The sequence below is a fragment of the Typopeltis vanoorti genome, chromosome 1 (genome assembly GCF_054136105.1).
Source record: "Typopeltis vanoorti isolate ZY-2024b chromosome 1, IOZ_Tvanoo_1.0, whole genome shotgun sequence".
Classification (NCBI taxonomy): Eukaryota; Metazoa; Arthropoda; class Arachnida; order Uropygi; family Thelyphonidae; genus Typopeltis; species Typopeltis vanoorti.
Genome location: NC_143549.1, coordinates 58,401,948 through 58,425,025, shown reverse-complemented (window position 1 = coordinate 58,425,025; position 23,078 = coordinate 58,401,948). Strand labels below are relative to the sequence as shown.

General features: G+C 36.2%; 1 long non-coding RNA gene across 1 annotated transcript in view; it reads right to left on the bottom strand.

The window, feature by feature from the left end:
- Nucleotides 1-375: 375 nt before the first annotated feature.
- The window catches only part of LOC150110017 (uncharacterized), a 45,385-nt gene continuing 22,682 nt past the window's right edge, over nt 376-23,078 (bottom strand). Inside the window, exon 2 of the long non-coding RNA XR_016548125.1 lies at nt 376-692. This is a non-coding gene — a long non-coding RNA (uncharacterized LOC150110017). The remainder of the gene's footprint in view (nt 693-23,078) is intronic.

Genomic DNA, 23,078 nt, shown 5'->3' with positions numbered 1-23,078 from the left:
ACACTTGGCTTTCTTTGTAATGTAATACATTGCACGGATGTGATTGATTGTGTTCATGTGGTTTTATGAGGGAAGAGATCTGCATGAGATTGTGGCCTAAACTGTCTAGAGGACAGACTACATTTACACTTGGATGAGTCACAATGCTTATCAAACTTGCATAGTTTGATAAGCATTGTCTGATAGTCAGGATTCCCCATTACTTTTGACTTCATTTAGATCTAGCAACAACAATAATAACTCACATCATAGCAATTACTCATTTTTAAGCTGAAAAATAGTACTTAATGATATCATGTTATTATTTTATTTATTTTTTTTTTTTATCAAACGAATTTAAATTTTTTTGCCACTTTAAATAAGTATACCAGAGCTGTTTTAGTGAAATATTTTATTAAAAAACTAAAGTACATTCACTTATTTTACATTATGCAAAAGTAAATCACAAATCAACTCTTTCATTGTGGCTTGGATCCTACTCCAGATTTCTTTGCAGAGGCAACAGAAAGACAAACACAGTTGCATCCAGAACCTCGTTGACATTTCCATTGGCAACCTGGTTCTCTCTGACAACTCTCTCGAAATTCTTTCCCAGGATTACTGTTACTACGAGATTGGTAGCGTGTGGTTGGTTTAGCTATTTGCACGTGTTTCTTTTTATTACTAGTTTCACCAGCACACTCATCTACAACCTAAGATAGAAAAAGGAAAATTTTTGTGAATCAGTACATTTCATTTCCCCCTTCCCCATGAAACTCCTAAAAAACATATTTTCAAATTATTATAGGAAAGAGAAAAAGCTTCATTATGGTATTGAAAGTTATCAAAAAGAATGGTCATTTTAAACATTTCTTTTAATAATTTTCAAAATAATATTGTACTGTTGTAAGAATCAAAGCTGTATAACTAAGAGGAGACCTCCACATAGCTTTTAAAGGATTGTGGAGAACTGACCAGGACTTCTTACCTAATGTCCAATCTTTGCCGTCTCATGGTGGACTCTGTTAGGTATCTACCTGGATACTGAGCAAATGAGGATGGGCTGGCAATTTGGGATTTAACTGACTAGATTGTATTCTTATTGGCTTAAACCACAATGTAAAATGATAGTACAACATGACAGAATTTCATGCCAGCTGGGCATCGCCCAGTTAAACAAGACCCCCTGTTGTTTTTGTCAGAGAACCAGGCAAACAGCGAAAAGTCAACTACTGGAACAAATCTTGAAACACATCCCAACTCAACATCATCAGAGTTCAAGATCGGTACTTTCAACATAAGAAGCCTGAATGGCAAAGAAATGGAACTAGCAGAAGAATTAGATAGGTATAAATTGACATAATAAGAGTGACTGAAACAAAAAAAAGACAAAAACCTGGTGAGATCTTTCTAAGCAATAAATACAAAATGTTATATTCAGACAATAACAATCATTTATATCCGGGCCAACTCAGGAAAAAAAAAAAAAGTTCCAACTCAGAAAAAAAAAAAAAGTACAATCTCTGCACTGCATTCCAACCTCATCTGAAGCTGGCTGCCCTTATCTACTCTCCCAAGGATCTTCTACCTTCTCTCTCTCTCTCTCTCTCTCTCTGTTCCAGGTGTTAAAATGTTCCTTGTTTCTGCAATGTATAATATTGTGGTAACACTGGGACATCTGCAGACACCTACCTAGAAGTACATAAGTACATCTGCCACTATAAGTATTGTCAGTCAGGTCTAGTTGACCATGCCATGGATACCTTGCACAGAATTAAATGGAAGAAAACTACTATTTCACCACAACATTAATTTGAAAGACCTTTTTTTTTTTTTTAGAATCAGCAAGAGATTTAAAAATCGTAATAAATCTGGTTCTATTAAACTTCCCAAGATTTGGGAACCTAATTCTTAGGCTTTCCACTCAGCAGCTAAGACTTAGCCAGCATATTCATACAGGGTGCTGTCCCTCATAGGACTTTAGGCTTTCAGTCTGATGTTTTCCACTTATTGTTTTATGCAATTTTATGTATGTTGTTTCAATTTTAATATTTTGCTTCCCTGATGATGCCTCAGTGAAAGAGATGAAATATAAGATTGATTAAATGTGTTTAATTATTTTTTATGTGCTGTATTTATTCCATTAAACCTTATGAGTTCCAACCAGTATATAAGTCTAAATAGATGAGTGATACTACACCCATTTTCACGATAGTTCATGGTGTGGTAAATACTTGGGGAAACATCTTATGTGTCAGAGTGCATCATCATAATTATGAAGTTTGGTAGTAGACATGGAGATGAATATCAATGGATATGCAATGCTTCTGGATAATATAGTACTTTCTACACTAGCAGTTTTACAGAACAGATCTGTCTTTTTTTTAACATAACAGTGCACAATGTCATACTGCAATTACTATTATGGCACATGAAGAAAATTATTTGGAAAAACATGCTAGCCTACACAGACTCCAATTCTCAGCCTAATAATATACCTTTAGGATAAACTGGAACATTGGATGTAAGCTAGATTTGTGCTGACTCATGTGATCACAAACTGGTGGAGAGTACCATGATGTGTGTGATAGATGTCATAGCAGAGCCTATACATACTGTTTTAGTGTGTGCAATTTAGAGGTCTATGATATGAGGTGCAGTTTCCAGTTCTTATTTCAGCATAGTGTGTGTGTGTGTGTGTGTGTGTGTGTATATATAGTAGTTTCCATGTACTTCTGACAAGTTTTGTAGGAAATTAGTCTCCAGTTTTCACAAAGATACTTGAGTTCTTCCAATGATGTTGCTGTCTAATGATGATTTCTCTCACATCATTCCACTCCATCCTGGTATTCACTCAGCTTTAGATTGAGACTCTGAACTGGCCAATAGAGACACTTTATTTTCAAACTCTCATAGCAGACTCTCTGATAAGGAACATTTTTTTTTGTGTTCAAACAGATATGGCCTTTCACTGAATAAATTCATAACTGTGCCATTAGAAAGGACACAGAGGTATATACCTCATTGTTCTGTAGTACTGATAAGAAACAGTAGACTAGTTTCCATTCCACAAACACTATCACACTTTCACCACTATATTGGAAGTTTATTTTGCACTTGGTTAGACTATAATAAATTTAGTTTAATCCTTCATCCAAGTGTGAGCAAACAAAGCGTGTGCCTGAAAATATCTTCAGGACTGTAGCAAGGTGGTGCAACTGTTGGCAACTCGGAGCAAAGGTGGACCAAGTTCTCATCACTCCTTGTCTCAGTATCTCCCACCATGCAAAGCACATGTCCTTGTGGACATGTATAATGCTATGCATTGAGGGAAGGGCCACTACCCAGACCGGTTTCAACTTTTATTGAGGTCTCGTCAGCAGGAGGCAAGACCTAGAGGTGGTGACACTAAGGCAGAAGGAATAGAGAGGTCATATCCATATTCACCCATATGAGTTGCCAACCAGTATACCACCTTATTATTAAATTACTCTGGATTTAGAGAAAGATGTTGGAAGTTTATTTATTTTGCACTTGGTTAGACTATAATAAATTTAGTTTAATCCTTTATTTAAGTTTGAGCAAACATGGTTTGCACCTGAAAATATCTTCAGGACTGTAGCAAGGTGGTGCAACAGTATCTCCCACCATGCAAAGCACATGTGCTTTGCATGGTGGGAGATACTGAGACAAGGAGTGATGAGAGCTTGGTCCACCTTTGCTCCGAGTTGCCAACAGTTGCACCATCTTGCTACAGTCCTGAAGATATTTTCAGGTGCAAACTTTGTTTGCTCACATTTGGATAAAGGATTAAACTAAATTTATTATTTCACCACTATACTTTACAGTTGCAATCCTGCTTGTAGCATTCACCAGGTTGTTGCCAGAGCCATGCAAGTTCTCCCATTCGTGAAACAGACTAATCAAATTTTATGCTTCATATTATCCAGAATCCAGTTTTTGTGTAGTTTTAGTACCTGTGGTCCCATTTGCTGAGAATGAACTCTTGTTATTCTCTCCTGAAGTCATTAAGCTCTGCTCTATCAACATTTTACTTCAAACTTAACACAGTGTTTGTAGATTTATATACATATCATTCTAGAATACCATCTCAAAAATCAGAATAAAACAAAAGTGCACACCAAACTTTACATGAAATGTATTGAAGACTAAATTAAACTGTAAACACTGCAGCAAAATCATTGTGGTCTGTGGCTCACATTACTACTTTTCTGGCTTGACTATCAGCAGTAATGCTGCTGCTTCTGCTAAGAATGTTATTACACCTTTGTTTATAAGGGTAAGACCTCCTAATCCAGATTATTGTGCATAGATTTAGCCATCTTGGTTTACTCAGGAATGAAGTATGGTGTGGAGTGAGGAATATGATAGAGATAAGTTGGTGAGAGGATCATCTAAAATAATGTTTTCATTGCATGAAAGTGAAGTGTGGAATCTTTAGAAACTAAGCAAGAGTGCAACTCACAAAGGAGTGGGAAGTAAATATTTCATATGAAAAATAAATATTTTTCCTTCTGTGTATAATTGAATCAAATGATGTTCAATGAATGTAAGGTAAATATATAGGATTTCTGCAAAACAATGTTGGCATTTCAAACGATATGTGCATGGTCGTGTTTTCTGTGACACTATACTAGCATATAAAAATCATATGTTGGATTCCAATGCGATTACCCAGAACTCAAAAAAAAAAAAAAAACATTCCTCATTGACAGCTGGCAATGGTGTAAGCCATCTGCCTACTCCCACTGAGGGGGAAAAGGTGTTAGATTATTTATTTTATTCATATTTTTCAAAATAATTTTTCATGTACTCAGAGAGTTGTGTACTATATATGCACCTACCCATTCTAATCAGTCAGTCAAGATGGTGAGGGTGAATTTATCATCACCTGATGATAAATTTATCAGGCGTTGAGTTACTGAAAATTTTGAGAAATGTCAAGCTACAGAACTGAAAATTTCTTTCTACCTCACGGTCATGACCTTCACTTAAAATATTTTTAATGAAGGTCATGACCATGAGGTAGGAAAAAATTTTCAGTTCTGTAGCTTGACCAACCATATAATGAGAGTGTATATATTAAGTGATTTCACTACAGAAGATAAAAGACAAAATTGGATATATGGTTGGTACAGGTAAACTGAGAAGGTTGAAGTAGTGCACATGGCCAAAGTTCAGTTATACACTGGTGTCCAAAAGCAAAGTATCAACTACATTTTTACCTGTATTTTCATGACTATAGTTAAATGTGGACAGAAATTTATTACCTGCATACTGATAAATTATATTACACAAAAAATATGTTGTAATTTTGTACAAATTGCAATAAGTTTTTTGGCAAAAATTACAAATTTCCTAAGGACATAGTTAATGAATTAAGTACAGTGCTTACAGAAAACTATGCAGAGAGAGACATTTCAGTATGGAATATGTCCACCCCCAAAAACTGCAATTCAGCTCTCACTGTGTTGTATCATGCTTGGTACAATGCTACCACATCACATGTGATGTGACATTGTCTTCCATTAAAATGAATTCTTCGCCTACAGCACCAGAGAACAGTCGAGTATGACATTGAACCTCTTTGCAATATTATTCACCAGTCATAGTCCCTTTTTTCCAGCACGTGTGGCTTGGTGTGTCTATTAAGCATAATGCTGCTCCATACCATGACCCCAGCATCACTATCTATCTCTTTCAAGAACATTCTTGCAATGGTAAGCAGTACCACTTTCACCCCAGATCAAGTGTCGTCTAAAATTGGAGGAAAGACTAAAACAACTCTCATCTGTAAAGAGTACATTAGCCCATTTGTGTCTTGTCCAATTATTATGGCTACAACACCACTGAAAATGTGCTCTATGATGAGCTCTGGATACAGGGACATAGACTACCACCTTTGGGCATATAGGCCCACTTGTCAAAATTTGTTGAGATATCTGAATACCTGTGCTTGAATGGAGTTGACCTGCCATGATGTGTTGATTATACTTCGTTGTTATAACCAAAAGTTTCTCTTTTGTGCTCTGTGGTAGAGTGAGGACAACCTCTTAGCAAATGTCTGGACATATTCTATTGGTTTGAAACTCTGCCCAGATCCTGGATACCACACTATGTAAGATTCCAAGCTCTCTCTGGCAATATCAATAATTCTCCAGCCTCCTTCAAGCCTTCCAATTATTCTTCCTCATGAAATCATCTAGATGATGTATTTGAGACATTACAAGACATCCAATTTTGCAGTCTTTATTCCTTCACAAAAAGAATTTCCTTCAAACAATTTGCTTAGTGCAGGCTTTTATCCTGTTGAGTGCTACCATGTGACCCCTTTTTGTGCACGATTCGAAAATTTGAATGTGTACCCTCTTTCTTCTTGAAATCGTTAGTTATACAAATTTCCACAAGCTGACTTGGCTGAATTTGCAGTTGTAATCTTCAGAAATAGTGTGTTAGTCCTTAGGTTTTGGACACCGGTGTATATGGAAGGATGCCAAAATTCACATGAAGTTCACATTGAACTAATTCATCACAAATAGGAAACAAAATCGACTCCAAACTATTATTCATAATATTTTTATAATATTATGAATGATATTATAATAATGATAATAAAAAAAATTTAAACAAATAATTGGCTTTTATTCTCTAGGAGTAGGTGCCACTCTCTCACCCTAATGTTTTTGAAACTGATTGACAGCCAGTATCTGTTCTTATCATTCATAAGAGATTAGTGATCTGCATGAGTAAATGCAGAAGCAAGTGCTAGAATACCACAGATACATCCTGCAGTCCTAATCCTAACTGGTAGTGAGAATTAAGATTTTTTGTTGCTGTTTCTCCCACCCATTAACTTATCTTATGGGCAAGCCTAGAAATGTTTCCTTTTTTTTATTATTTTTAACATGTTTTGCAAATGCAAACATTACAGTGAATTTTTTCTGAGTTTCAGAGTGAGAAACCTTGTCTGTTCAAAAGATTGATGCACTGGGAAATCAGCTGAAAAGGGTATAGTTGATTTATTTATTTAATTTATAGCACATACAAAGCTCACAAGATTTAAAAAGGACATTAAATTACAAAATAAGAACAAGTCAAATTTTCTAGGGGAGGGGGGGGGGAGGCTTAATGTTGCAGCCACTGAACTGCCTCAGGAGAAGCAGTTCAAGTAAAAAAGTCTTGATTATCTTTGAATGCTCTAAATGTGCACTTGTTGGTAATGTGATAAATAGTCTGGTTTTCTGACTCACAATCACAGTGGGTCAGAAAACCCATAGTGATTGTGGATCGAATCTGACCCACAATGAAGCGAATAACTGCATCGATCATGACTGTTCTGTACTCTGTTGAGGTTAATCTAGATGTTACAGGGAAGTTCAAATCTTTTGCAGAATGTTGACCACTGAGGAGAGGCTACCATGCAATAGGATTCCTGTCAATCCATTCTGAGTACCGTGTAGCTAGCTCATTGTAGTTGCCAGAAGCAAGTTGCTTAGCATATTCAACCAGTGTTCATGTTGATTTTAATTGACCAAATCCAGTATTTATATAATGGTGAATATAAAGAGATTTATCCTCCAATATTTTATTGAACTTTCATAGTAGGTTTCTCTTTCTCCTTATAAAACTGGGAGTCAAAATAAAGTGTTTTCCTAATAGTACCACTTATAATTTGCTTTGTCTGGTTTAAAACTATATGATTTTACTTGTGTATCGCCTGTTCAGCTGAACAGTTGTCGAATATATTAATCGTTAATATAGTCTATGTTAATATAATATGTAGTTATCATTATTCAGTGACAACTGAAGCAGCTGTCAAATATATTAATCCCAGTGCAGAAGCACAGAGAGTAGATGTGTATGATTCCTAGGGTGTACCAGCCTGCCTGCTGAAAATATTATTCCTTGTTCTCAGTTTTGCAGCGACATTCATTAGATGTTTATTATATGATAATGATCTGTCCAAAATAATGTCAAGATATTTGGAAGTGGGATTGTAAGGTAAAGATGTCCGATTTGGAGAAATATTTAAAATGAGGTTAACCATCTTGATATTTGGATGAAAGCAAAAAGGACTCAGTCTTCATTACACTCAGTGTAAGTCTCCATTTCCTAAAATACTGACTCAATGTGTCCATGTCCTCGCTCAAGATTTTCTCCAAAGCCTCCACCTCTAACGCGCTTTGTTGCAATTGCAGTGTCATCAGCATTGGCGAACCGCCAAAAGCATGTTTGAAACAGGTCTGCTATATACAAATTAAATAGCAATGGGATAACACAGATTCTTGGAAGGCTGTTATTTACTCTTCTGTGTTTGCTAGTCTCATTACCCATCATGACCTGGATGATCCTTTCAGAAAGCTTGTTCAGTGGGGGCAGGTCATCTTGTTGCATTTTATAATTTTCAAGAATTAAATTATCCCCTTTCTCCAAACTGTCATAAACTGTAGTAAAGTCTATGAAGACAGTTTTTAAACGCTCCTCAAATCCGTTGATGTATGCAGTAAGTGCAAGAACCTGATCCTTGATTAGTCAGGTAGAAGAGTATTGAAGATCAAAGTGCTAACTCTATTATAAAAAAGTTTCCATCAACTTGTAGTAAATGCTGAGAAGAGATATTGGCGTATAGCTTTCTGGTTGATCATCAGTTCTCCATGGTTTCAATATGACTGATTTTCCCTCGTTTAAACTTCACTGGTAATATTCTTGTTTAAAATATTTGAAGAAATCAGTTGCCACTTTATTTACCCTTTTTACCGCAATGGGTTAAAAAAATCTGGATGAACACCATCAAATCCCAGAGACTCCTGGTTTCATTTCTTTCACAGTCATCATAATCTCTTCTTCAGTGAATGGCGAGGCGATTCTGGGTGTATCAGCAGTCTGCCTTTTCAAAATAAATATTTGTAGGTGGTTTTTGGTATTGAGACCACATAGTAATCTGGAAAAAAAAATGTAAAAAAATCAGCTGACGCCTTTTATTCCTTTATAGAGAGTAGGCGAGGCCTTATACCCTATCTAGCATTTGGAATGAGTGGGCAGTTCAATCTCCACCGGTGTCTATCACTAATTATAGCAGCCACCGATGAAGAAGCTGGAAAACAAGTGCTGCCATCTCTTGATATGTTACTGTCTGAAATAATGTGGGTACTATGGTTGATTTTATGGGAGTAAAACCCTCTTGCCCAAGCTAGAGATCGACAAACTCAGGAATCAGTCGAAGAAAGGCTTAGAAAAAGTTCCTCCAGTCGGGGACTAGACTTGAACTTAAGTCTGACTTCGAGCAACCAATCGGCATTTCCACTGAGATACACAGGCCTTACCACATAGTAATATAAAGAGTTTATTAAAAATAAGCAATTAAAAAACCGACAAGTTTCGTGTGTCGTAAGCATCATCAGGAGATGATGGTATATAAAATTTTTACACAACAAAAGCTTATTGATCAAATATTAATCAAATAGATGTTTTTTTATAACTTCACAACTGTTAAATAATTGAGAAACCAGAATGCAAATGATATATTACTGTATGGGTATTGGAACATTGCTAGTTGTCACGTTCTGTGGTTAATGTGTGCTATATCCTAGGTCTGTGGCAGTTAAATTTTTGATGAAGGCAGACCACTTAATGTAAAATCAAGCCTTGATTTTTATTGCACTGTGTAGGGATCCTAAGCATTTGTGCGGCTTCTTTAAATTTTCTTGTGAAACAGTTATCAATATATGACATTTTGGTCTGTTGGCAGTGTATTTGATGACCAGCGGAATGCTAAACCTGATTTGTGCTCCCTTCTTTTTTCGAGGTCATTTACACAGACATGCGGATCTCTCTCGACCTTCCTGTCTGGCCTACATAATAAATACCACAAGAGCAATGAATCTTTGACAAAATACCACTTTTATGTAAATTAGAACAAATTGGGATGAATGTGACACTGGTTAAGTGGATAAAAGAGTGGCTGCTGGACAGATATCAAAAAAGTGGTATAGGGCATGGCAGAATCGAGACAAAAATAGATGACTAGTGATGTGCCACAAGGTTCAGTGTTGAGATCATTGCTGTTTAATGGCCTATACATAAATGATATACGAAATAACCTTAAAGGAAATATTCAGTTTTGCTGATGATGCGAAATTATGTAGGGTAATAGTTAAGACGATGTGGAGAGAGCTCACAGGAAGATTTAAATAAACTGTCAGCATGGGAAAGAGGTAATGAGTGTCAGTTTAATTTCGAGAAATGTAAAGTTATGTACTTTGTGATAAATAGATTACAAGCCGTTTATCACACTCATGGCACTGTACTCCAGGAAATAGATGAAGCTAGAGATTTATTGGAGGTAGACAGAGAGTTATTGTGGATATATTGCTAAGGTACCACATACGATTACTTGGCAAGTGAAGAACACATTAACAAATAGAGATAAAGAAGTTGTAATTATTCTTTATAAGGTCTTGATACGGAGTGCTTAAGGGTCAAAGCTGTATAACTGAGAGGAGACCTCCACATAGCCTTTAAAAGAATGCGGAGAACCGCCCAGGGCTTCAGACCTAATGTCCAATCCTCACTTTCTCGTGGTGCACCCTGTTGGGTATCTACTTGGATACTGAACGAACGAGGATGGGCTGGCAATTTGGGATTTAGCCGACCAAATTGTATTCTTATTGGTTAAACCAAAATAAAAAATGATGGTACAACATGGAAAATTTCATTCCGGCTGGGGCGTCACCAGGTTAAACAAGGCCCCCGTTGTTTTCGCCAGGGAACTAGGGCAAACAGCGAAAAGTCAGGTACTGGAACAAATCTAAAAACAAACCCCAACTCAACATCACCAGAGTTAAAGCTCGGTACTATCAACGTAAGAAGCCTGAATGGCAAAGAAATGGAGCTAGCTGAGGAATTAGATAAGTACCAGATCGACATAATAGGGGTGACTGAAACAAAAAAAGACCAAAACTAGTGAGATCTTTCTGAGCAATAAATACAAAATGTTATATTCAGGCAATGACAATCAAGGAAAAGAAGGAGTAGCCATAGTATTCAACACAAAATACGAGGCTAATCTTCTTGAATGGCAGTCAGTCTCAAGTAGAGTAATGTGGGCAAATATGAGAATGGGGAACTGGACAATGAGACTTATTTGTGCCTATGGTCACACAGAAGGTTCTACTAAGGTAGAAGTGGAGGTATTTTTTGAGGATTTAGAAAAAGCAACTGACACAATGAAAAAGGAATAGTTGATCCTTGTTGGGGATCTAAATAGCAGAGTAGGAAATGATTGTGAGACATACAAAAATATTTTGGGAAAATTTAGAGAAAAGAGCAAAGCTAATAATAATGGCAAATATCTGTTGGATTTCTGCTCAGGACATGGACTGGTTATTACTAACACCATGTTCCAACATAAAAATGTGCACAAATTCACTTGGAGAGAAGAGGCTAGGAATAAGAAAAGTCTCATTGACTATGTTATTGTTGATAGTGATGTTTTCTCCCTGGTGCAGGACACCAGAGTGTATAGAGGATTTGAAATTGGAAGTGATCACTATTTAGTCTTGAGCAGGATAAAATTGAATTTCATATTGAAAAGAATAACATGTAAAAAAGTTTTAAAGCGAATAAAAGTTGAGCAACTCTCAGATGTGAACTGTAGACTAAAATACAGAAAGATTATTGAAAAGAAAATGAAAGAGTTTGAGAACAGGAATCAAACTTTGGAGATTCAGTGGCAAACTCTGAAGAAAACATTGATTGATTCTGCCAGAGAGGCATGTGGTGAGGTTGTCTGCAAGGATAAAAAAAATCAGAACTCCCTGGTGGACACAAGAAGTTAAAGTGGCAGTGAAGGAAAAGAAGAAAGCATATCAAAAGTTCCTGTCAAATAAGTCATCTTGTGCTCTTAGAGAATATAGAGACAAATGCAAGAATGCTAAACACTTTGTAAAACTAGCTAAACAAAAGTCATGGGAGGACTTTGGCAAGAATATAGAAAATAAATATGAAGAAGATGGCAAAATATTCTGGAGGTTGTTGAAGAAGCTTAGGAATGGAGGAAAGAGTGCCGTAAAAGGAGTTAGAGATGATAAAGGTGACATGAAAACAGGAGAAAAAGATATCCTTGAAGTATGGAGTAATTACTTTGAAAAACTGCTAAATGAAACAAGCAGTGATGACAGCCCAGTGGTAAAAAAACACTGACCATGCATGCAGGCAGGAATACATATCCATACGTGAAGTACAAAAAGCCATCAAAGACTTGAAATATGGAAAGGCAACTGGAGTAGATGATATTGGACCAGAAATGCTGAAGTATGGTGGTATAAGAGTCTTACAGTGGCTGCACTGCATAGTTCAGAAAGCCTGGACAGAGGGACGAATTCCCGATGATTGGAGTAGAGCTCTCATAGTACCCATATATAAAAAGGGAAATAAAACTGAATGTGAGAATTACAGAGGTATTTCCCTACTGAGTGTTCCTGGCAAGATCTATGCAAGTATTACTATTATTATGGGCAACTCCAGGGAGTCCTTAGATTCATCGAAGGAGGCCCCAAATCATATTCATCACAACTATTCGACATTCATACAGTATCTATCATACCTCGCCTTAAACTCATTCACTGCCACAGCATCCACCACAGACTCAGGGAGCGCATTCCACTCATTCACTACTCTAAAAGTAAAGAACCCAGCTCTAACACCTTTACTAACCACACTTTTTCCCAGTTTCCATGGATGTCCCGTAGTCCTCCCAGAACCAGCCCTGTTCTCAAAAATATCTTCTGAATTAATTTTATAGAAACCCTTCAGTAATTTGATTGTCTCGATCATATCTCCCCTCCTCCACCTATCAACCAATTTTTGCAACCCACAAATCCAACCTGTTCTCATAAGGTTCATTCCACAGACCTGCTATCATCTTGGTCACTCGCCTCTGGATCCTCTCCACCTTCTCCAGATCAAGAAGAAACTTAGGTGACCAAATCTGGGCACAGTAGTCGAGATGGGGTCTTATCAAGGCTCGATACAGAGGAACAATAACCTGCTTATCTCTGCTTGTCAACGTATTCTTCAGTAACTAAATGATTTGATGAGCTGATTTGGCCACTTTTGCAATGTGTCCCCTAAATTTCAATTCCTTATTCACCAACAATCCTAAATATCGTGCCTCATCAATTTCCTGCAGCACAGTTCCACCAATGCAGTAAACTGCCGCCAATCTTTTCACCCAAAAATGCATAACCTTACATTTTGCCACATTAAATTGACATCTAAGTATACTTGAGAAACGGTTGAGAAGAATTGTGGAAGAAAAGCTTGGTGAAGAACAAGTTGGATTCAGGCCAAACAGAGGCTGTCAGGATCAGATCTTCACTTCACGACAAATAGTCGAGAAAGCATGGGAATATAACAAAGATCTGTATTTAAGTTTTGTCGATTTGGAAAAGGCATATGATAAGGTGCCAAGAGAGAAGCTATTCAATACTCTGCAGTTATATGGTGTCAATGGAGCATTATATCAAGCAATACTTAGTCTGTATTTGAGTTGTAAGTCAGCAGTTAGAATTGAAGGAAGTACAAGAAAATACTTTGATGTTAAATCTGGTGTGAGACAAGGATGTACATTATCCCCTCTGTTATTCATTATCTATATGGATCACATTATGAAGGAAAGTGGTATTAAACATAATATCAAAATTGGAGGTGTTAATGTCAGCTCTTTGCTTTATGCGGATGATGTTATACTTCTAAATAAATCCGCTACAAGGCTGAAAGATTCTCTGAATAAATTGAATAGCTGTTGTAATAGATATGGTATGAAGGTCAGCAATAAAAAGACAATGAAAATAGGCAGAATCATTGAAAATGTCAACTGTGTTGTGAATGGAGAACCTGTGGAACAAGTAAAACATTTCAGCTACTTTCGCACGATTTTTAGTGAAGATGGTAAATTAAATATAGAAATAGACAACAGAATCAGCAAAGCTGGTATGGTGGGAAGTCAATTGAATAGATTCATATGGAATAAGAGAGAAATTAGTCGGAACACTAAATTAGCTGTATACAAGACAGTGTTCAAACCAGTTTTAACTTATGTATTTGAGAGCTGGGTCAGAAGTAAAACACTTGACCAAAGACTAGAGACCGCAGATATGAGACTTCTGAGAAAGATTATAGGCATGAACAGATGGCATCAATGGCAATATCATATTAAAAACGAGGATATTAGGAAAGAACTTGACATTGTCAGCATCCAGGAATGCGTTAGCGGAGCTAATCTCAGGTGGTATGGTCACCTAAACAGAATGGGCGAGGAAAGATTAGCAAAACAAATGTTCTCTGCCAGGTTGGCAGCAAAACGACCCAGAGGAAGACCAAGATATAGGTGGATTGATACGGTACAAAGTGCCTTAGACGATAGAAATATAACATCTGATAATGTTGGAGTCTTGACAAGTAACAGACTGATTTGGAGGAAAATTATAGATAGGAAGTTAGTAATGATATAATTTTTTCATGTAGTACTATCATATCCTGTACACCCCTTGTGGGTACATGGCAGGAATTTGATGATGATGATGATGATGATGATGAGGTCTTGGTACGCCCACATCTGGATTACTGTGCTTAAGTCTAGTCCCCCTGGCTTTCTTGGTGATGTGGAAGTCATGGAGAGGATTCAGAGGTGAGTGGCCTGTGGAATGTGCCCTATGATGATAGATTGCAAAAGTTGGCTGATAGGAGAAAAAGAGAGGGATATGATAGAAAGTTGCTTAAAAGATTTTATAGGATAGATGCAGGGGAAATATTTAAGAATTTGGCTAGAGGGATCAGAACAAGGGTCTTCTCTGGAAGTTGAATAAAGGTGTGGTCAGTAGGGGGTATAAGGACTAGATTTTTTGCTTGGAGAGTGGTGAATGAGTGGAATGGGTCGTAAGAGTCAGTTGTGTTCTTTTTCTGTTAATGGGTTCAAGGAGAGGTATGATTGTGTGAATGGATTGGGTCTTCCACGTTGAGTCTTCGGACTCCATCGAGGTTCCCGTATAATAATAATAATAATATCATAGGAGCCTGGTTTCTTCATGGGATGATGTGGCGGTTTTGGTGGATATCGGAATCTTGATATTTTTTGTGAAGGTAGAAAAGCCACTTTTATGTTGTACTGGTGGAGAAACATAGCCACTTTTTCCGTGACATTTATGTACGGCAGCGTGAGCGCATTTTTGAAATCTTGTTTAGGTAAGGGAGTTTGCAGGAGCCGTATTAAAATATTTTTTTTGTTTGTCTTGGATTCAAAACCATTAAGTGCTAGGTTCTGTGCCGGATAGTGTAATTCTTCATTTCTTTTAATCGGTGTGCTGGATATATACTGTATGCCATGTCCCACAAAGTTTTAATTATGTCTATTTTTTTTTGCAATGGACGGTGGCATGAAACGACATTTAAAAATCTCCCTGTTGTGATGGATTTTCTGTATACGGAGAAGTGTGACCTTTTTTCCTCTTCGTTTACTTTAACAAGGATATCAAAGAAAGGTAATATTTTGTGCTGTTCCAGTTCAATAGTGAATGTTATATTGGGATGCAAGTTGTTTAGATAATCTTTAAAAGCAATCAGCTCATCTACCGTTCCCGACCAAATGACGAAAATATCATGGACCTAACTTAGCTAAACTTTTGGTCTTTTCTGATAAGTTTTTAATGTATTTGTTTCGAAATTTTCCATAAAGAGGTTGGCTAGAGCTAGAGAAAAGGGGATAACCTATGGCAAGTCCTTTTTGTTCTCAATATTTGTCTTGAAAAATGAAAAAGGTGATTTCGGATAATCTTTAAAAGCAATTAGCTCATCTACCGTTCGATGATATTATGATTATCCACCTGCATTTGCCTGGAAGATATAAGATTTACGGAAGAATAAGAAGTAGGAAAATTCCTGCATTTAAATTGTTTTTTTTTCTTCCTGTTTTCTGTTGTTCTTTATTTTCCTTGATGAGATATTTCCTATGATAATGATCCATTCTTGATAAATGATTTATGCACATGTTACTTAGATCTGAAACAGACTGTGGTTTAAATTTTATTGTGAGGAGAAGATTTTTTTTTTTAAGATGACTTAAGAAAATAAAAGATCACAGATGCCTTGGATACAGAACGAGAATTCCAAAGAAATGAGGCAGTAGTTTCGTTTAATATTAAGAGTAAATCAATTATGGTCATATGTCCACATATACGGTCCGTAATCCCTATGAAATCAGTTAACTTATCCATTGAAAAGGCTTATAAAGGTTCCCAGTTAGTCGATCTCTGGCACAGGCAAGCAGTTTTATTCTCCCGGACACTCAAGAAAATCAGCCATAGACCTCACACTATTTCAGACGATAACATATCCAGTTAAGGTTAGGGACCAGGTAACAGCACTTGTTTGCCAGTCTCTTCATCGGTTGCTGCTTAAAATTAGTGACAGTCCTGGGCCAGTTATCTCTCATTGGTTACCAGTGGAGATTAAACTGCCCACTCAGTCTACAAAAGTTAGGGCTAAAAGGGCCCGCCTACCCCTTAAGGGAATAAAAGGCATTAGCTGATTTTTTATAAGTTTCATTAGATAACTTATTCGAATCAAGTATTTCCAAATACAGCATCTTGTTCTGAATATCTGATAGTGAAATAAGGTTTAAAGTACGCATGCTTCAATACATTTAGTAACCATCAGTTAATGCGAACTATTAGATCATTCTTTTTGATAAAGTCTAATGTATTATATCTCCTTGATGTTATAATAATAATAATAATAAAGCTTATATTCACAAACAATAGAATAGTCCCTTCTTAGAACAGTTATAAGCTTATGTTGTCGGGAATTTATATTTACTCGAGATATGAATTGCTGCGGGATCACTTAAGGGTGAAAAGTACATAGCTGGGAGGAGGCCTTTAAGGCATGCATAGAACCAACTAGGGCTTCTGAGCTAAGACTATGCCAGTCCTTACCTTCAAATGGCTTAGGAACTGTGGCGTTGGACCGTTTTCAAGGAGCCTGTATCAGAAAGATGCCACTTGCAGGATGTTACAATTTATCAAAATCATCACACTAAACAAAAGGACAGCTACGCATTTGCCAAGGGCTCCCCCCTCCCCCCCCCAAAAAAAACTATGATATACTCAACTTCATGTAGTGTGTTCCATTATTTGTTTCTAGTTTCCATTGGCTGGAAACTAGAAACAAATATGATGGTGCAACATGGAAACATTTATGCCGGCTAGGATGTCCGAAAAAAGTGAAGACGGGGACCATCAACATAAGTATCAAAGAAAAAAAGAACTCCAACTGACAAAAAACTAAAGAAGTTTATCTGTAGTTTATCAAGTTTATGTTACTTCATGGACGTAACTGATGTTACACGAAGAAAACAAGTAAGATCATACTAAATGATAAATATAAGATATTATAATGGGGGCAATAGTGATCAGCAAAATAGGAGTAGTAATGTTATTCAACATTAAACACAAATTCCCGTAGAATTAAGTGAGCAAATTTCAAAATGGGTAATTTAAAATTGGAATATATTTGTGCCTATATTGTCCCACAAAAGGTTCTTCTAGGATAGAAGTAGAGAAATTTTTCGAGTCACTGGAGAAGGCAGCTGGCATAAAGAAAGCGGAAAACCTTGTCACACAGTTGGAGATCTAAACAACAGGATAGGAACATTCTAGGCATATAGAAGAATTGTTTGAGAAAATTAATAGAAAAGAGAATAACAGTAATAAGTGTCTGCTGTATTCCTGTTCACTAACACCATATTTCAAAATAAAATGTTGATAAATTCGCATGAAGAGTGGATGCAAGCAGAGGCATAGGAATGCTGTGGCATTGCAGCAATTGCCAAGGGTTCAGTGACATGATATCACTTCTCGAAATTGCCACATTAAAAAAAGGGAGCGAATTTGGTAAGGGATACAATAAAAAAGAAGTCTTATTGGCTATATTACTGTTCACAGTAATATCTTCAAATGGTTCTGGATACAAAGTATACAGGGGATTTGAAATCGGAAATGATTATCACTTAGTTTTAGTAGGATAATAATGAATTTGTTCATTAATGATATAGGAAAGTATCTGAGAGGAAATGTTCATTTATTTGCTGATGATGCAAAGTTGGGAAGAGCAATAGTGAATGCACATGATGTTAAAATTTTTGCAGGATGATTTGGATAGATTGGTAGTCTGGGCTAATGAGAATGGATGTCCGTTTAATGTAGCAAAGTGTAAGGTTATGCATTTTGGGGTGAACAAATTAGTAGCAGTATATCAGATTGGTGGAACTATACTCCAGGAGGTTAACGAAGTCAGAGATTTCGGTGTGTTAGTGGATAGAGAGTTGAAGTTTAGGGGGCACATAGCAAAAGTGGTTAAATCAGCTCATCAGATCACTTGGTTACTGAAGAATACTTTAACGACCAGAGATAAGCAAGTTATTGTTCATTTTTATCGAGCCTTAATAAGACCCCTTCTCTATGATTTAGATATTCAAATTACTGAAGGGATTTTACAAGATTAATTCAGAGGAAATTTTTCATAACAGGTCTGGTGATTGGAGAACTAGGGACCATCCATGAAAACTGAGCAAGAGTGCAGTTAGAAAGGGTGTTAGAACTAGGTTTTTTACTTGGAGAGTGGTGAATGAGTGTAATAAGCTGCCAGAGTTTGTTGTGGGAGCCATGACTGTAAATGAATTCTGCAAAGTATGATAGATACTGTCATACTTTGCTTTGAATGCCGAATAGTTATTCTTGATATGATGTTTAGGGCCTCCCTCGATGAGCTAACGACTCCTTGGAGTTGCCCATAATAATAATAATAATAATAATAATAATAATAATAATAATAATAATAATAATAATAATATCATAGTAAAAAGAAAACTGTCTGAGAAAGTTTTAGAAAGAACTAAAGCTGGGTAGCTTTTACAGATACTGTAGACTGAACTTTACAAATATCATTGAAGAAAAATGAAAGAATTCGAAATAAGAACCAAACCCTAAAGTCTCAGTAGCAAAAGACTGACGAAAACATTGACACTCAGCTAGGTAGAAGTTATGTTGAAGTTGTTTGCAAAGATAGAAAAATAAGAACTTCATAGAGGCAAGAAATTCTAGAAGCATTTCTGTAAAATTCCTAGAAGCATATAAAATTCCTAGCAAATAATTCAGCAGATGTCTTAAGAGAATTCAAAGAAAATGTTAGAGAGCTATGCTATGTATAAAAGTTGCTAAACAAGTCATGGGAAGGTGACAAATGTTCTGGAAGCTATTAAAAAACTTAGAAATGGAGGAAAGAATGGGAGTAAAAGGAATCAGATATGATAATTGTGATATAAAAACTGAAGACAGAGATATTCTAGATAATGACTAATTATTTTTAAAAGACTATTGAATGAAAAAGTAGCGGCAGAAAACAGCGGTTAAAATTTCAAGAAGAATGCACTCAGAAGAACATATTAATCCTTGAGGTAGAAAAGCTATAAACTAGAAATATTGATAGACAGCTGGTGTATATGATGGTTGATCAGAAATGCTCAAACATGGAGGTATAAAAGTTTTACAATAAAAATGCATTGCATAATTCAGAGGGCGTGGTCTGAATATCGAATTCGATAACTGGAATACAATCAAATACATCTTCAGAAAATGGAAATAAAATTGAATACGAGAAATGCAGAAGAATTTCCTATTAACTTTTCCAAGGAGGATTTATGCAAGCATACTTGAGAAGGCATAAAGAGAAGATTTATGCAGGCATACTTGAGAAAGCATGACAGAAACTTGGAGAAGAACCAGCTGGGCTCAGGCCAAACTGAGGTTACTAGGATCAATAGTAACCTCATTTTATGATCAACATTCGAGAAATCGTGGGAATATAAATGATCGGTACTCAAAGTTTGATCTGGGGAAAAGCATATGGCAAATTACTAAGAGATAAGCTGTTTAAAATGCTATAACTATATGGTGTAAAGAGGGCATGATGTTGAGCTATAAATAGTCTATAATTGAGTTGTAATTCAGCATTTGAAATTAAAGGAAGTTAAGGGAAAGGCTTTGATGTAAAATCAGGTGTATGATAAGGTGAGCTTTAGCGCAATTCTCTTTGTCGTCTATTGATCGTATTATGAAAGAAAATAGCATTAAACCTGATATGAGAATGGGAGCTATAAAAGTTATCTCCCATTCTCATATCATGGGAGATAACTTTGAACATGAGTATGAACATGATATTGTACTCCTAAACAAATCCACTGTGAGTCTCCAGGATTGTTTAACTTAACTGATACAAATTTCGCGTGAAAATCAGCAATAAAAAGATAAAAGCTATGAAAATATGCAGGAACATGGAAAATTTTAACTGCATTATCCTAGAAGAACAACCCTAGAAACTATTATGGCACATTCTTAGTGAAGATGGTATATTAAATATGGAAATATATACTAGAATAAATAAGGCTGGTATGGAGGATGGTGTAGCCATGTGGAAATACATTTGCATCTATAGCACTAGGTTATTCAAAGAAAGACATTCCAAGAGTTAGAAAAGTTCTTGTCGCGGACAAGAACTTTTCTAACGCTTTGCTAGGCTCCTGAGTTAGTCGATCACTGACCCCAGCAATCTGTTTTTTCTTGTCCTGTAAATTCAAGAAAATCGACCGTCGATCCACACCATTTCAAGCAATAATATATATTATATTAGCGACCAGGAGATGGCGGTACTTGATTGCCATCTCTTCACCTGATGCTTTTTAAAAATTAGTGATAGTCTCTTGGCTAACGGTGGAGTTTAACTGCCTCTCAGGTATCAAAAGTTAGGGCTAAAACGGCTTTGTCTTCTCCATGTGGAGTTTTTTTTTAGGCTGGTATGTTGGGAAGGTAGACAAATTAGTTTATATGAAATAAGAGAGAAATTAGCCAAAACACTGAACTAGTGATATACTGTACAAGACCACAAAGAAACTAATTTTAACTTATGGATCTCAAAGTTACATTATTATCTATTCTTTTTATTTATATTCGAAATAACGAAGCTTTTCATAAAAATAGCTATTGGAAAAACTTTTGTTTCAAAATCATTCAAATCATAGGAATTTCAAACACTGAAACTCAAATGGATAGATGATCTTTTGATACAAATCGAGTAATCTGAATCTATTGATAACACCATTCCCTCAGTGTTATGTTTCCAGACTTAAGGGTCAAACCAAATCCTTACGTAGCTTTATGCTTTGATTAGAGACTTCTGTGTCCGAATTGAATGGTTATAGTTGTTAATGTTTTAAAAAGTACAACACTACAATGTGTATAGAAGCTCAGAGCGTCAGAACGTGACGCCAAACGTTTGCTAGATAAGAAGCTACACAGCAAATTTTCTCTTTTCGAAGAAATTATTCATCAAAGAAACGAGGATCAAATAACTCTCGAAAATATATATCTAGAGTTTAAAAAAATCTTAACTAAATAACAAATATATAAATAAATAAGTCTATATCGACCCAACTTCATTTATGTAACCGGACTCAATGATCTACTCTGCCAAGTAACTCACTTGCTTATAAACCGAATTCGTGCTAAGATTTAGACCAGTGGTTCCCAAAGTGGGCAGCACCACCCCTCCCCCTTGGGAGCGCTGGAACGATCCATGGGGGGGAGTGCCGTATTGGCCTCATAAGCAAAAGGGAGCGTTGAATTGAAATAAGGGGGCAGGGAAAGCATAAAGGACAAACATTAGGTGCAGAAAAAAATTATCGTTAAAGTTTTTTTTATGATATGACTGTTGCATAACGTAAGTAAAGCTCGTAATGGTTGCTATATTTTCCAAGGAAACGCACAAAATGCAAGTTACAGCCGATCGGCGTTGAAGTCTGACGGCAGGTCTTAACAAGCAAGGTGTTGGCGTGTACGCATTTTCAAGTGATCGGGATTTTACAAGTCCACTATGCATCGGCAGGAACATGTGCATGTTATGACTTGTTCCCTGTATAATACAATAAATACGTGAGACGGATGAAATCAGTTTTAGATTGTTTCTGAATCGTGTGACAAGCAGTATGCAATTTGATGTAGTGCATAAATATTTTATTGATATCGACATCGATATCATATCGATACCTAGTCGATACTTTACTTACACGGATTACACACAAAGCAAATTATTGTTTTTCCAATAAAACACCGGGTTTCAAGTGAGTATTTTTCCCCTTTTCTTGTAAAAATAATTTGGATTAGGTACGTGAGAAATTGCATTCTAGCAATTTTGTAAAGTTAACTTTTATTTACAGATAACATCATGGCTGAACCCAAGAAGAAATGTAGACAATATAATATCGAATATTTGAAATACAGCTTTATTCTGTCGCCTACAAACAAAACATTACCAATGTGCCTGATTTGCCAAAAAATTTTTTCAAATGAATCTATGAAGCCTTCAATACTAGAAGAACATTTGACAAAAGTTCATGCTGATAAAAAAAGGATTTATCGTATTTTCAAGCACTTAAAGAAACTTTTTTTGAAGCAACCAACATTGGCAGGTATGTTTTCAGCAACATCCAAACTAGATGATGATGGGTTGCGCACCTCTTACAACATTTCCTTACTGATTGCTAAATCGGGAAAACCATATAATGTTGGTGAAGAACTTATTCTACCAGCCGTTAGTGAGGTCATGCGCACTGTAATGCACAATCCAGCCTTAGATATTATCAAGAAAATTCCTTTGAGCAATAATACAGTGCAACGAAGAATTGATGAAATGGCCCAGGATGTTGAAGACCCATTATGTGAGTATTTAAAAACAACCCAGCTTTCTATCTACTTTATCAGGAAATGAATCCCTATTTTTAATGTACGATAAAAGAAAAAAAAATTGCCAAGAATTATTATTTGCTAAAAATTTGCTAACTAGCACTAAAGGAGAATCGATATTTCATGCATTGGAAGAGTTTATTTAAAGAAAAAAGAAATCCCTTTGAATAATATCTTGTCAGTTACTACCGATGGTACTCCAGCGATGATAGGGTGCTTTAGCGGTTT